This window comes from Suncus etruscus, chromosome 1 (assembly GCF_024139225.1).
Source record: "Suncus etruscus isolate mSunEtr1 chromosome 1, mSunEtr1.pri.cur, whole genome shotgun sequence".
Classification (NCBI taxonomy): Eukaryota; Metazoa; Chordata; class Mammalia; order Eulipotyphla; family Soricidae; genus Suncus; species Suncus etruscus.
In genome coordinates, this window is record NC_064848.1 from 73,731,436 (window position 1) to 73,742,138 (window position 10,703).

Here is a 10,703-nt window from a genome sequence, read left to right on the forward strand (position 1 = left end):
TCCAGTGCAAGGCAAACGCCCTAATTGCTGTGCTATTTCTCAGGCCCCAGATCCAACATTTTTTAAAAACTTTATTGATAGATTGATCGATTGATAGATTGTTTTTTGGGCCACACCCAGCGGCGCTCAGGGGTCACTTCTGGCTCTTTACTCAGAAATTGCCCCTGGCAGGCTGGGGGACCATATGGGATACCAGGAATCCAACCCGGTCCTTCCCATATACGACACAAGCAAGGCAAACGCACTACCGCTGTGCTATCTCTTTGACCCCCAGCTCCAACATTTTAAACAAATGGTTCAGAATTTTTGAGAAGTGTGTGTGTGTGTGTGTGTGTGTGTGTGTGTGTGTGTGTGTGTGTGTTACTTCTCTGAGTATTAATTTGCTCTTTCACAAAGTAGGATTTAAATTTCACAGTGGAGTGGCCAGCGAGGCGCTAGAGATAAGGTGTCTGCCTTGCAAGCGCTAGCCAAGGAAGGACCGCGGTTTGATCCCCAGGTGTCTCATGGTCCCCACAAGCCAGGGGCAATTTCTGAGCGCTTAGCCATGAATAACCCCTGAGCATCAAACGGGTGTGGCCCAAAAAAACAAACAAAAAAATTCACAGTGGAATGAACTGAGTTTAAAAAGCACTTCCATAGAGTGAACGTTTTAAAAATTCTCAGTATCCCCAAACCAACTAGGCTCCATGGTTGTTTTTAATGACAGAATACTGTTTTATTCTATTTCCATTCTCTCTCAAAGTTTATGTTTGTCTTCAAAATTAAAAAAAAAAACACTAAAACTCAAAAGAATGAGTCAAGCTAACACCTTCGCCTTGATATGACATTATGGCTCTGGGTTTATTCTAAAGGACTTTTTCCTGGGACAGGAGAGATAGCATGGAGATAGGGCATTTGCCTGGCATGCAAAAGGACGGTGGTTCGAATCCGGGCATCCCATATGTCCCCCCAAGCCTACCAGGAGCGATTTCTGATCATAGAGCAGAAGTTAATCCCAGAGTGCTTCCGGGTAAAACTCAAAAACAAACAAAAACAAACAAAAAATAAGGACGTTTTCTAAGCATTAAGCCAAAATCTAATTTAGAGTTGCTAAGTGAAATATTGCATGTTTCTTTTTTTTTTTTTTGGGGGGGGGGTCACACCCGGCAGTGCTCAGGGGTTACTCCTGGCTTCATGCTCAGAAATTGCTCCTGGCAGGCACGGGGGACCATATGGGATGCTGGGATTCGAACCGATGACCTCCTGCATGAAAGGCAAACGCCTTACCTCCATGCTATCTCTCCAGCCCCATGTTTCTTGAGGCAAATAAAATATGAAAGTGTGGAGGAGTCTTAAAACAATGGAATAAGCCACAAAAACCAAGTGCACATTCTCAGAAATTTCTTTGGAATGCATCACAAAATGGAGGGAAAGCCCCCTACCCCCATTAAAATGTTATAATCTAACATTGGAATTGTTAAAATGTGAAGTAAAGGGGCCGGAGAGATAGCATGGAGGTAATGTGTTTGCCTTGCATACAGAAGGTCAGTGGTTCTAATCCCGGCATCCCATATGGTGCCCCGGGCCTGCCTGGGCAATTTCTGAGCTTAGAGCCAGGAGGGACCACTGAACGCTGCCAGGTGTGACCCAAAAACAAACAAACAAAAAAAGTGAAGTAAAGAAAAATCAAGTAAAGAACTAGATTGGTGAGAGTTTATGTTCAGACAACTCTAAAAGTTGGAAGTGTGAAAAAGAATGTTTTGTCATGTGTTTTGTTAAAGAAAAGAGGAAGTAGAGAGGCTGGTGATTAAAAAAAAAAAGAATGGTTATTAAACCATGATTCGAAGAAGTGTCATTTTCTTTTTCTTTTTTTTTTTTTCTTTTTGGTTTTTGGGCCACACCCTGCAGTGCTCAGTGGTTACTCCTGGCTGTCTGCTCAGAAATAGCTCCTGGCAGGCTCGGTGGACCATATGGGACACCAGGATTCGAACCAACCACCTTTGGTCCTGGATCGGCTGCTTGCAAGGCAAACGCCGCTGTGCTATCTCTCTGGGCCCAGAAGTGTCATTTTCATCTTTACATCTGCTGCAAGCAGCTCCATTTTATTTTTCTTCATCCTACAATTTTTACATTCTTTTTTTGGGAGGGGGTTGTCACACCCAACTGCGCTCAGGGGTTATTTCTGGCTCAGCACTCAGAAATCGCTCTTGGAAGGCTTGGGGGACCATATGGGATGCCGGAGATCGAACCCAGGTCCATCCTGTATTGGCTGCGTGCAAGGCAAACTCCCTACTGCTGTGCTATTGCTCTGGCCCCTCAATTTTTATATTCTTGAAAATTGCTGCACTCATTCTGATAAATGGGAAATAAAAAAAAAATTCCCCAGCCAAGAGCATAAATTCTGCCCTAGTTCTGCCCCAGAGTTTAGACTCATCAAGAGCAAGAAACAACAACCTGGTTGTAGGCTGACCCAGGAGGAACCCGGGTTTGATCCCTGACATCCCATATGGTTCTCCAAGCCTGCCAGGAGCGATTTCTGAGCTCATAGCCAGGACGGGTGTGACCCCTCCAAAAAAAAAAAATTTTTTTTAATTAAAGAAAGAATCCGGCTGAGTTAGTTTGAGGGAGAAAAATCGACATAGAATAATTTATCTCATATGTGGGAAATAAAAGAAATATAATTATGGAATAGCAAAAGTCTAGAGACAGTGGAATCAAAGAACATAAGAATTGATACTCAAAAAAAAAAAAGAAAGAAAGAAAGAAAAAAGAGGGGCTGTAGCGATAGTTCAGCAATGGGGTGGCACACGTGGTCAACTGGATTAGATCCCCAGCAACCCATATGGTCCCCGAGCCTGCTAGGAGCGATTTCTGAGCGCAGAGACATATGAGCGTTGCCAGATGAGGCCCCAAAAACGACATAAAGAATGAACTGGTACTCAGTAAGAAACATGCCAACTGAAGAGACTAGGATTCGGTCAGGGATGGAAGCACTTAACCAAGAGGAGATATGGAGGTGATAGAATTTTTCAACAACAGCACTGTAAGCCACAGTGCTAAAACTAAAAAAAAGGGGCAGGGGATTAGTGCTTCTTATAGAAGCAGATTGGTGAGTGGAAGTCAAAGAAGTGAGGTTGTGTTTGTGTGGGGGAGGGGGGCAAAGTGGTGGAGGGATTGGTGTTGAAACATTGTATGCCTGAAATCCAAAAATGAAAACTCTTTGTGATTTCACAGTGACTAAGTAAATTAAAAAAAAAAAAAAAAAGGGGGCCGGCCGGTGGCGCTGGAGGTAAGGTGCCTGCCTTGCCTGCGCTAGCCTAGGACGGACCGCAGTCGATCCCCTGGCGTCCCATATGGTCCCCCAAGAAGCCAGGAGCAACTTCTGAGCGCATAGCCAGGAGTAACCCCTGAGCGTCACAGGGTGTGGCCCAGAAAAAAAAAAAGGGTGGGGAGGACCGGATCCATAACACAGCCGTAGGTCATTTGCCCCGCACAGGGTCAACCCCAGACTCAGATTCAATTCCCGCATTTCATATGGCCAGCCCTACCCCGACCTTGCCGGGAACGACTTCTGAGCTCAAAACCAAGAGTAACCTCTGTGCATCACGGGGTGTGGCCCAAAAACCAAATAAATAAATAAATAAATAAATAAATAAATAAATAAATAAGAATGTGATCATAGATAATGCAAATGGCCCAGGGCCAAACTGATAATCCAAAAGTTCCAACATGCAATGTCTAAAAGGTTTTACTTATGTTAATACACTAATTATTCTTATTATGATGATTAAAATAACAAGAGCTATTTTCTGATGTTTTGTTGTAGTCCAATAGGAGCATTCTGATAATGCATTTTTTTAAATAATAAAATTTAGCCCTGAAGTAGCCAAAGGCCTCAAGATCAAATCCTTATAACATAAAAAAGCCTGAGTTCTGGTCAAAAGCGATAGCACAGCGGTAGGGAGGGCATTTGTTGTCTTGCACGAGGCCCACCCTGGATGGACCTGGGTTGATCTCCAGCATCCCCTATGGGACCCCAATCTGCCAGGAACGATTTCTGAGTGCTGAGCCAGTAATAACTCCTAAGACAGCTGGGAGTTGAGGAAGGAAGGAAGGAAGGAAGGAAGGAAGGAAGGAAGGAAGGAAGGAAGGAAGGAAGGAAGGAAGGAAGGAAGGAAGGAAGGAAGGAAGGAAGGAAGGAAGGAAGGAAGGAAGGAAGGAAGGAAGGAAGGAAGGAAGGAAGGAAGGAAGGAAGGAAGGAAGGAAGGAAGGAAGGAAGGAAGGAAGAAGGAAGAAGGAAGGAAGGAAGAAGGAAGGAAGGAAGGAAGGAAGGAAGGAAGGAAGGAAGGAAGGAAGGAAGGAAGAAGGAAGGAAGGAAGGAAGGAAGAAGGAAGGAAGGAAGGAAGGAAGGAAGGAAGGAAGGAAGAAAGAAAGAAAGAATGAAAGAAAGAAAGAAAGAAAGAAAGAAAGAAAGAAAGAAAGAAAGAAAGAAAGAAAGAAAGAAAGAAAGAAAGAAAGAAAGAAAGAAAGAAAGAAAGAAAGAAAGAAAGAAAGAAAGAAAGAAAAAGAAAAAGAAAGAAAGAAAGAAAGAAAGAAAGAAAGAAAGAAAGAAAGAAAGAAAGAAAGAAAGAAAGAAAGAAAAGAAAGAAAGAAAGAAGAAAGAAAGAAAGAAAGAAAGAAAGAAAGAAAGAAAGAAAGAAAGAAAGAAAGAAAGAAAGAAAGAAAGAAAGAAAGAAAGAAAGAAAAGAAAGAAAGAAAGAAAGAAAGAAAGAAAGAAAGAAAGAAAGAAGAAAGAAAGAAAGAAAGAAAGAAAGAAAGAAAGAAAGAAAGAAAGAAAGAAAGAAAGAAAGAAAGAAAGAAAGAAAGAAAGAAAGAAAGAAAGAAAGAAAGAAAGAAAGAAAGAAAGAAAGAAAGAAAGAAAGAAAGAAAGAAAGAAAGAAAGAAAGAAAGAAAGAAAGAAAGAAAGAAAGATCAAGAAGACTCCAGAAAAAGCTTGCTGCCTGCTTCATGGGGTGGGTGGAAATGAACATTTATGCTGTAAAGATGTCGGTAGCAAACTTTTCCAGTCCTAAACCCAAACAAGGCATTTCCCCAACCACAGGTAGTAGAGGTGGATCAAGCAGAAAAGTGAAAAAATTCTTTTCTCCAAATTTACCTCACTCATTCCCCACTTGATTCAATTATGACAAAACTTTGAAGTGATTATTTCTATGATATTTCTGGGTCATTTTTTTACATGATATCCAACCTCTTCTCCACTCTGATCAAAGGTTTATTCATTCCCATTTTCAGGATAAGAAAATTCCAATTTAGATAGGGTTCATAGCACGATCAGAGCCACTAGATGGGTAAAAGAATCTGTCTCACACAAAGCCAGGAATTTAAAGCAGAACTTTTTATAATTTGGTAATCAAAAACTGCATAGACCACAGACTATCACCCACCTCCACTACCACACCAGCAGTTTATAACCTTGGACATTAGACCTAGATTAATCACAGGAAATGATTTGCTTTGGCATTCCAGGGTTGCCCTGGTCTTGTTGGGCATCATTTCACGTGAACAGCAGCCAAGTCAAGCATGTCAGAGGAGCACAGGGAAAACCATCCCTTTGTTTGTGTTTCCATGGATCAGCATTTGGCCACCCACAGTGTCCCATGAAACAAAAACTCAAAGTTCAGGAGAGCAAAGCTAAGGTTTTAGAGAAGCATCGACTATTTTTTTTTTAATACCCATTACTTTATTTAAAGATCACATATCCCATAGTTGCTCATAATACATTTGTTTACAGGTAAGTTGTAATAAATTTATTTTAAAAAAAGAAGAGAAAAGTGTACAGTAAAAGATAATTTGTGAAAATTATTCTCTCCCACTGAGGTCATTAAGTTAAGTCAGAAGGTTTACTAAACCCTCGTTTCTAGTTGATTTTTCTGTTACTCGTTTCCGGAGAAACATCAACTCAGCCAATCAAGACTAATGGCAAGAATTTTTTTTTTTTGTCTCAGTTTGAAGTATCAGCAGGGGAAAAGAGTGTGGGACTCAGAGACTGAGAGTCATTGGGAACTCTCTCAACCCTTAGGTCCTCAGTTTCTGATCTGTCCAATGGATTGGTAAATCATACATCTGAAACTGATTGTGAAGCATGAACTAAATAATATCTAACTAGGAATTTAGTACAGAGTAGACTTTTATTAAATAGAAAAGAATACTGAATTCTGATTTTAGATTTCCTTTAAGCCAGATTCTTCTTATAAAAACATATAACGCAGTGGGTAAGCAAGATGATGCCATTCACAGTTAGTACCTCTCAGTGTACAACTGTTTTTTATTTATTTTCTACTCCCTGCTCCACTCCTCACAATTATTTTTGGTTTTGTTTGTTTGGGGGCCACACCAAGCAATGCTCAAGGGTTACTCCTGCCTCTGCATTGAGACATGACTTCTAGTGGTGCTCAAAAGATCATATGGGTTGCTGGGGTTTGAACTCAAATCAGCTGCAGGCAAGGCAAGTGTTTTACTTACTATATTATCTTTTTAGTCCCCATAATTCTTATTTTAATATTATATCAGTCTAAGTCAATCTACAGGCCATGAACTAAATCCACATATAAACAGTGCGTGAGATCAGAATCTACAAATTTATAAAGGCAACTAAATATCACAAATCATAGTGACACTCAGCTGGTTAGAATTAGTATTAGAGATAAAACAAAACTTATTAAAAGAGCCCACTTCTAGGGGGACTGCGTTTGTGCTCTCCCTTGTTTAAAAAAAGAAAAGAGAAAAAAAAAAGAAAAAGAAAAGAGCCTACTTCTATATAAAATAAGAAAGATATAGGACTGTGTCATTGTGACATATAAAGGTATCTTTTCCATTCTATAGTACAACCATTTCTTTATCCTATTACAGTCTGCTTTGGTAATTGGCATGGTCTCAGATCCCTGAAATTACAGTTTGTTATTTTAGTTACATAAATGAAGTTAGTTTTATCCCAGTATAGTTTACAAAACATTAGTTTCTGAGTGTTAACAAGGATTTTTTTTTTATCTATAGAGACAATCTGCATAGGATACACATGACTAAAAGTAACTTGTAAGTTCTCACATGTCCTCCATGCTATAGAAAATATCATACTTTTTTAAGGTTGAAAGTTATCCATTGTAAGTGTGCATATATGCGTATGCATATTATATAAAGTATAATTTAGCAAAAAGAGTATAATTTAGCTATATAAATAATATTACTATAAACATAGATGAATACTTATCTCTTCAAAACTCTGTAAAATCATTTTATGACACTGATTATTTGCTGTTTGTTTTGGGGTTATACCTGGAGATGCTCAGGGGCTACTCCCAATTAAATGCTCAGTTTGTTCACAGAGGTGTTCAGGGACCATGTGATACTGGAAGTTAAATCCTGGCCTGCTGTGTGCAAAGCATGCACTCAATTCATTGGTCTCTTTTCGCTTTTCTCTTTTATTTTAATTTAGGTAGTTTTTTTTTGTTTGTTTGTTTGTTTTTTTGGTTTTTGGGCCACTCCCGGCGGCGCTCAGGGGTTACTCTTGGCTGTCTGCTCAGAAATAGCTCCTGGCAGGCACGGGGGACCATATGGGACACCGGGATTCGAACCAACCACCTTTGGTCCTGGATCAGCTGCTTGCAAGGCAGCCGCTGTGCTATCTCTCCGGGCCCTAGGTTTTGTTTTTAAGAACAGCCCCCTTCGGGCCGGAGAGATAGCATGGAGGTAAGGCGTTTGCTTTACATGCAGAAGGATGGTGGTTTGAATCCCGGCATGTGGTCCCCTGAGCCTGTCAGGAACGATTTCTGCCAATGTGACCAAAAAAACAAAACAAAACAAAAACAAAACAAAACAAAACATCCCCTTTAACAGTGCAACATTCCCACCACCAATGTCCTCTATCTCCCTTCTCCCCTACTCCTTACCTGCATTCAGGGCAGGCATTCTGTATCTTCACTACATTGTTGTGGAAGTTGTTATTGTAGTCATTTAAGGTGTTTTTAATCGAAAAACATTTTATAAAATTATTTTGATTCAAGGTATACAGCATTTCAAATAAATGTGTATATATACTACATTAAGATTAAGTTCATGGGGCTGGAGAGATAGCATGAAGGTAAGGCGTTTGCCTTGCATGCAGAAGGTTGGTGGTTTGAATTCCAGCAACCCATATAGTTCCCTGAGCCTGCCAAGAACGATTTCTGAGCATAGAGCCAGGAGTAACCCCTGAGCACTGCTGGATGTGACCTGAAAAACAAAAACAAAACAAAACAAAACAAAAAGATTAAGTTCATGGGTCGGAGCAATAGCAAAGAGGGTTGGGCATTTATTTGCCTTGCATGTGGCCAACCTGAGTTCAATACCCAACAACTTCACATATGGTCCCCTGAGCCTGCCAGGAGCCAAAAGTAATCCCTGAGTGTCATTGGGTCTGCCCTCCCCCCAAAAAACATTAATTTCAATACTAAAAGTTTAATTCCATTCTTCACCATACAATGAAACTCTTTTTTTGTTTGTTTTTTGGGGGAGTCACACCCAGTAGCACTCAGGGGTTACTCCTGGCTATGAGCTCAGAAATTGCTCATGGCAGGCTTGGGGGACCATATGGGATGCCGGGATTCGAACCACCATCCTTCTGCATACAAGGCAAATGCCCTACCTCCATGCTATCTCTCCGGCCCCAAGATATTGTGATTTTCAATACTGTTATTTACAATGTTTTATGCATGCAAATTTCTAAACACCACACCCACTACCATAATGTTAGCATTCATTCCTCCACCAATATCTAAAGGTCCCCTTCTATCCAATTGCCCTCATCCTAGGTATGCTCATTTCTGTAGACCAACTTTCAAGCTCGGTTGCTTCGGCCATTTGCTGTTTTCTTACTATGTTTCTTTATTTCTTACATATGAAAGAGGCCATAGGGCCGGAGAGATAGCATGGAGGTAGGGCATTTGCCTTGCATGCAGAAGGACTATGATTCAAATCCTGGCATTCTATAGGTCCCCTGAGCCTGCCTGGAATGATTTCTGAGCATAGATCCAGGAGAAACCTGTGAGCACTGCCTGGTGTGACAAAAAAAAAAAAAAAAAAAGAAGTCAGTCTATATTTGTCCCAATCCATCTGACTGAATTCAGTCAGCATATACCTTCTTGTTCCATATGATAGCATTATGCATGATTTAGTCTTATAGTTGAATAGAATTCCTGTATATATATATATATATATATATATATATATATATATGTGTGTGTGTGTGTGTGTGTGTGTGTGTGTATGTATAATATGATCTTTGCCATTGTAACTACAGGTTTATATTTCCATAACAATGTACAAGTTTCCCTTTCTTCCTCATATTTTTGAATACATTATTTCTTTTTTATAATAGTATGAATTTTTAAAATATAAGAGCTTTATTCAGAAATACGTGCCATATAATTTACCTGTTTATTGTGTACAATTTAATAGTCTTTAATAATTCCCTGAAATTAGAAGATTAAATAACAGTTTGTGAGAGAGATGCAACAGGTTTTTAAAAGTCCATATTCAGAGAACATAAATTATTTTAAAATACCAGTAATAACAAGTGCCATTTGGAGACATCAGATGTAGGACTGGAAAAGTTGATGATTTTATCCCAATTCAACATACTGTATCTTAGATGCTCTTTATTAATAAGAAATATGAAGCTGGGGCCGGGCGGTGGCACTAAAGGTAAAGTGCCTGCCTTGCCTGCGCTAGCCTTGGACGGACCGCGGTTCGATCCCCCGGTGTCCCATATGGTCCCCCAAGCCAGGAGCAACTTCTGAGCACATAGCCAGGAGTAACCCCTGAGCGTTACCAGGTGTGGCCCAAAAACAAAAACAAAAACAAACAAAAAAAAGAAATATGAAGCTGTGTGTTTCAGGAAGACTAATGTACTTGCCTATATTCACATATCCAATGTAGATAAAATTCAAGATTGAGTTTCCAATAATTTCTACATATTATAAATACCACACTTTGATGACTAGAGAGCTTAATTGGAGCTTAATTATGATAATACATGTGGGGGTTTCTTGTCTGAGGAAGTAAGTATGCATAGTTAGAAGATGCAGAGTCTCTTGAAAAGAATGGGCTGCCACATATTCAAATTATTCAGAAAGAAAATAATAACAATATGATCTGCAATGTCCATCCATCACCATTGTCCTTTTCCCTCAAAATTGTTGTTTATTATCTGGTTAGTGTTTTCTCTTTGCCTTTTGCTCAACAATCTCAAAGTCCAATTTTCTTCACACTATCTAATCAGAATTGTCAGTTACTTATGTCATTTATGACCCCAACCTGGTAGCTCTTTCACTATTACCTACCTTTTAGGTGAAATTGTTTGGGCTGGAGGTAAAAAGAAATTGTGGCTAGTGGAAAGAGCAGTGAGAGAGGAGGCAGGAAGTGGAGTGGTCAGTCCAGATTTGTCCTAATTTAGCCCTGGAACTCAAGGAAATCATCTTATCTCAGTAGCTATCCCTGCTGTAAAACTTTGTCTTAGTAATATGATTCCTTCTTTCTAAATTTATAATGCTATACTGGCTAAATGATAACATCTAAATGGGTGCTTTAAAAATTATAAAGCCCAGAAGCAAAGTGATTGCACAGTGGATAGGGCACAAGCAGGGCACATCACACAACCCAGGCTCAATTCCTGGCAGCACATGAATTTC